The 6,079-nt window shown below is 42.2% G+C and overlaps 1 pseudogene; it reads right to left on the bottom strand.

Moving 5' to 3' along the window:
* Positions 1–437: 437 nt before the first annotated feature.
* On the bottom strand, positions 438–5,380 carry LOC129692414 (nuclear protein localization protein 4 homolog; annotated as a pseudogene).
* Between the last annotated feature and the right edge of the window lie 699 nt (positions 5,381–6,079).

Genomic DNA, 6,079 nt, shown 5'->3' with positions numbered 1-6,079 from the left:
CACAGCCAAGGGAGCAGAGACACCAGGAATGTGAATCTAAAAACTGGGGGAGGAGGTGGGGAAGCAGAAAACAAAAGGCAGAGAGGAAGAAAAGATATCCAGGTGACAGCAGCAACCTCTGTGTGCACCCCAGTTCCGGGTGATTGTTTGGAGGCGCTCAGTCTCTACAACACAGTGGGGAGCTCTTAGCCAGGTGAGACATGCGCGGTGTCCTTGGGCAGGGCTGCTCTGCCTTTCCAGTTGGGATTCTTCAAGATCTACACTGAGAAGCTTCAATATATGCGGAATACCAGGGTAAACAGCCCTCCTGCTTCAGGGACACGGGCTTCCGGCCTTACAGCGAACGTGCGGCGCTCCAGACTTCAGAGAGAGCTGGGCTGGCTCAGTCCCACGCAGCGAGGGCCAGAGCCCTCGGTCCTGGCCCATGCCCAGTTGGTTCATGAAGGTGCGGTGTTGAGATGGGTGATCTCATCGCCCAACTTGTCTATGTCCTTATAGAGCATGTCAGGGAACATACAGCTCACTGCTGGACTCCTTGGCACAGCTGAGTTCAGGGGCATCCAGGTAGAAGACACTCATCTTACACCAGGGCCATGCACTGATTGGATACCTGGTGTCCTCAAAGTGAACCTGGTTGTCTGGACTATCTCTGGCCACTGCAGAAACAAACTTGGATCTAAACTGGGCACCAGGAGAGAGTCGGCAGACGCTGGGGTGCTTGTGTTAAAAGCCTCCTGCAGTGATGCATTCTGAACTCAGGAAATAGGCATCCTTATTCCAATTGTAACGGACTGTACCCTTTCGGGTATCTTCTGAGACAAGATACCTGAATATCTTGGGTATCTTGTCATTGAATATCCATCCAACCTTCCTCAGGTCAAGCTTGGCAGCAATCTTATCAACTGCCACAGCTTTCAAATCTTTCAGAAGCTCCAGGCTGTTCTGTGTACCGATCTGAAGAGGCTCATAGATTGCAGCCACTTTAGTCCTGATGCCAAGGGGAATGTCCCTGTGTTCTGTGTACTGTCCATACAGGTACCCAAAATGTTGGTTTCCTGTCTTTCTCCAGAAGTCAAGGAAGCGGTCAGCAATAGTATGATTCTCAAACATGATATTGTCCACATTCTGTATTCTGTGTGTTCAGCATAATGGCACTAAGCTGGCATTTGGTGCAGATACCATTTGATAGTGGGAGATGTCCCTCAAACCCTGACTTAATCTTGCAGCTGATGTTCTCCAGGGCAGTAAACTTCCCCTTGTCAGCCCCTCCAGTGAGCTTCTGGATGTAGGCATGGAAGGACATGTGCTTCCCGGGAGGCTCCAAGTCATTCAGATAGTCCTCATCAAATGGCTCCAGTGGCACACAGCGCTCACACTTCCACAAAGAACCATGGCAGCATAGCTGTGGGTCGCAGCTCCTATAAATCTTCCCACACCTTGCTGAAGTATTGATGGATCTCATCTTCAACCACATTGGTGAGGTCGATGTCTCCATTTCAGAGGAGGGTCCAGCAAGGCTTGAAGGAAAGAGGAACAACAAATTGCCATGCTTGATTTTTAGCAAGTGTAGAGATTTGCTGGGCGACACTGTCATCTTTCCAGTCTTGTCTCCATTAATGTAAATTGAGAAGCCGTTGTTTTAGAAGCCAAACTCCTTTGCAATCTTTTTCAAAAATGTTGCAGCTGTTTCACTCTTTGCTGTTGTGACTTTCTTGATTCACATTGATGGATTTTCATCAATGTGAACCATCTCTGCATCCCTGGGATGAACCCTACTTGGTCATGGTGGATGATATTTTTGATGAGTTCCTGGATGCAGTTTTGCAAGTATTTTATTGAGTATTTTTGTGTCAATGTTCATAAAGGAAATTGGTCTTAAGTTCTCTTTCTTGGGTCTTTGTGTGATTTAGGTATCAGGGTAACTGTGGCCTCATAGAATGAGTTTGGCAATGTTCCTTTTATTTATATTTTGTGGAATAGTTTGAGAAGTATTGGTATCAGTTCTTCTTTAAAAGTCTGGTGGGATTTTGCACTGAAACCATCTAGTCCTGGGCATTTTTGTTTTAGTTTGTTTTTGGTTTGGTTGTTGTTGTTTTTGTTTGGGAGAGTTTTAATGACTACTTCTATTTCCTTAGGGGTTATAGGTCTATTTAAATTGTTTACCTGATCTTGATTTAATGTTGGTAAGAGGTATCTATCAAGGAAATCATTCATTTTGTTTAGATTTCCCAGTTTTGTGGCAAACAGGTTTTTGAAGTAAGATCTAATGGTTTTTTGGATTTCCTCATTGTCTCTTGTCCCTTTTCACTCATGATTTTTTTTAATTTGGATTCTCTCTCTCTCTCTCTCTCTCTCTCTCTCTCTCACTGCCTTTTAGTTACTTTGGCTAAAACTTGTCTATCTTGTTGATTACCTCAAAGAAACAGCTCTTGGTTTTGTTGATTCTTTGTTCTCTTTGTTTCTAATGTATTGATTTCAGCCCTGAGTTTGACTATTTCCTGCCATCTATTTCTCTTGACTGTGTTTGCTCCATTTTGTTCTAGGGCTTTCAGGTGTGCTTTTAAATTGCTGGTATAAGATCTCTCCAATTTCTTTATGAAGGCACTTAGTGCTATTCATAAAGCTTAGCAATGCTTTCAATGTGTCCCATAAATTTGGGTATGCTGAGCCTTCATTTTCATTGATTTCTATAAAATCTTTAATTTCTTTCTTCATTCCCTCCCTAACCCAGAGGTTATTGAGTAAAGAGTTGTTCAGTTTCCGAGAGTTTGTAGGCTTTCTGCTGTTTCTGTTGTTTTTAAGGTCCAGTTTTAATCCATGGTGGTCTGATAGAATACAAGGTGTTATTTCAATTTTTTGTGTCTGTTGAGGCTTGCTTTATTGCTGAATATGAGGTCAATTTTGGAGAAGGTCCCAGGAGGTGCTAAGAAGAAGGGATATTCTTTAGTGTTTGGATGGAATGTTCTGTCAGTATCTTTTAGGTCCAATTGACTCATAACATTTACCTATTTCTTTGTTTGGTTTCTGTCTCAATGCCCATTGGTGAGAAAGGAGTGTTGAAGTCTCCAACTATTAATCTGTGGGGCTTGATGTGTGATTTAAGTTTTAGTTATGTTTATTTTGTGAATGTTGGTGCCCTTGCATTTGGGGTATAGATGTTCAGGATTGAGATGTCATCTTTGTGGATTTTTCCTTTGGTGAGTAGGAAGTGCTCTTCTTCATCTCCTTTGATTAATTTTGGTTGAAAGTCTATTTTCTTAGATATTAGCTACTCCATCTTGCTTCTTGTGTCTGTTTGCTTGGAAAGCCTTTTTCCAGCCTTTTATTCTGAGGTAATATTCATCTTTGTTGTTGAGGTATGTTTCTTGCTTGCAGCAGAATGATGGGTCCTGTTCTCACAACCACAGCCTTTGTCTTTGTTTGTTTTTGTTTGGAGGGTTTTTGTTTTGTTTTGTTTTGGTAAACTGAGACCATTGGTGTTGAAAGATAGTAATGACCAATGACTGTTAATGCCTGTTATTTTGATGTTGGTGGTGTTAGTGTGTGTGTATTTATTGGTGTGGAATTATTTATTTCCTGTGTTTTCATGGATGTAATTACCCTCCTTGGAATGGAGTTTTTCTAGTATTTTTTGTAGTGCTGGCTTTGTGGATAGCTATTGCTTAAATTTGGTTTTTGTCTTAGAATATCTTGTCTTCTTCATCTATGATGACTCAGAATTTTGCTGGGTATAGTAGTCTGGGCTGACATCTGTAGTCTCTTACAGTTTGCAATGGATCTGCCCAAGCCCTTCTGGACTTTAGAATCTCTGTTGAGAAATCTGGTGTTCTGATAGGTCTACCTTTATATGTTACGTGGCCTTTTTCCCTTGCACCTTTTAATATTTTTTATTCTGTAGATTTTATGTGTTGATTAATATGTGGTGCGAGAATTAGACCTAATCTAATAGGTGTTCTGTATGCATCTTGTATCTTTATAGGCATCTTTTTCTTTAGGTAAATTTTCTTCTATGATTTTGTTGAAAATATTTTTGTAGCTAAGACTCTTCACCTTCTTCTATTTCTATTATTTGTAGGTTTGGTCTTTTCATAGTATCCCAGATTTCCTGAATGTTTTGTGTCAGAAATTTTTTAGATTTAACATTTTCTTTGACTGATGTATCAATTTCTTTCATAATATGAGATTCTGTCTTCCAGTTTTTGGATTCTGTTGGTGATGCTTATGTCTGTAGTTCCTGTTCTCTTTCCTAGGTTTTATATCATCAGGATTCCCTCAGATTGTGTTTTCTTTATTGCTTTAATTTCCATTTTCAGGTCTTGCACAGTTTTATTCACTTCCTTCACCTGTTTAATTGTGTTTTCCTGTATTTCTTTATGAAATTTATTCATTTCTTCTTTTGGCCTCTTATTTTCATGAGATTGGGTTTAAGGTCATTGTCCTGTTTCCCAGCTGTGTTAAGATATCCTGGGCTTGCTGTCATATGGTAGCTGTTCTGGTATTGTCATACTGCACAGACCCTTGTTATGTGTGTTCTTACGCTGGCCTTTAGCGATTTGGTTGTCTCTCATATTGGCAGACCTCAGATAATGCAGGCTGGAGTTGTAGGTCAGAAAATGGATTGTTGGGGGGAAAGTGAGGTTTACCTCTATTGGTTGTGTTTTAGGAGGACTGGCGGACAGGGTGGCAGGGGCAAGTCTTACCTAATGGCTCCTGATGGCCCAGGCCTCTAGGAATGCAGGTATGGCTGTGCTCCCAGAGAAGAGCAAGGAGGGGAGATGCTCACCACTGCTGTGCTTGCCTAAGGTGCAGGGCAGGTGGTGGCTGGCACATAGAGGCCTCACCTGCCTGTCCTAGGTGTCCCAGGATGGGGGCTGCACTCCATGCCAGGAACAGTGCGCACAAGGGACAGGTGAGGATTCTCCACAGCTGGGTTTGCTAGAAGGACAGGGCAGACTGGGAATTGTGGTCTGAAGGGTCTCACCTGGCGATCCCTGCTGGCCCCCAGGAATGCATGTAGATAAGGTCCAGTGGATGGAGCATGCAGGGGCAGGCATAGCTCACAGCTGCTGTGTTTGGCCAACGGCGGGTGCAGGCAGGGCACTATCACAGAGGAGACTCCTAGAATGGAGGCTCTCTGGGGATCGGGGCTCTGAACAGGGAGTCGGGTGCACAGAGGACCAACAACTCACAAGATTCTTACCTCTAACAAACTGGGTTTTTGAGTGGCTTGTTATTCTTTTTCTGAAAAACTAGAAAATGCTGGAGACAGAAAATAACATATCTAAAATACGGCAAAATAGAAGTCATCCTTAGCACATGCCAGTATCTCCTTCCTTTTGCAAACAACGTAGACTGAGGTTCCGCATTGCCACAAAGCCATGGATACGCCATAACCTGTGATAGTGCCTAAGACCTGAGACCCTGGCTGTCCTGTTGCTGGCCTTCTGTCTGAACTGTGCTCTGTGTGCTGCCACGGTGCCTGGCCCTGATGAATGGCAGCCGAGCTGACAGTTCGCCTGGAAGGGTGTGGACCCTTACCAGGTAAAACCATAACTACAGCAAAACAACTTGTTTGTAGAGATATCTTGCTTTCTGGTTTCTAAGAATACTCTCTACTGATTGGCACCTGTTGGAAGTTTAAGGATGCTTCTCCCTTCTGCAGTTTACTTCTGCTTCCTTAAAATTTCAAAGCACGGGTTTTTACATAAATCACACACTGACATTCTTTAGAGGTTATCTGCCATAGAAAAACTACAGGTAACCTCAGATTCTGTAGGTTTGAAATTTTGAAAAACCCTCTTTGAAAAAAAAAATATATATATATGCCTTTGTAAAGGCAAAATTAAGAAGAGGATCTTAATGTTCAAAGATCAAAATGAAGTACGAGTGCCTCCTTGCTGTTTAACTAACTTCATAGTAACTGCATCCCTGACAGCAATTTTAACATCCCAAACACAGTCAGTTTCATTTTAACATTTATGATCTAAAACAAAAAATAATTTACATTGAGAAGTAGGCAACACAGTATCTGTAGCCAACGTTTTGCTCAGTGTTATCCAAAACAATACTATAATGCTTA

Source organism: Psammomys obesus, unplaced genomic scaffold (genome assembly GCF_907164565.1).
Source record: "Psammomys obesus unplaced genomic scaffold, mPsaObe1.curated_primary_1811, whole genome shotgun sequence".
NCBI classification, from domain to species: domain Eukaryota; kingdom Metazoa; phylum Chordata; class Mammalia; order Rodentia; family Muridae; genus Psammomys; species Psammomys obesus.
The sequence above is the reverse complement of the archived record's forward strand: the minus strand, read 5'-3'. Positions and strand labels throughout refer to the sequence as shown.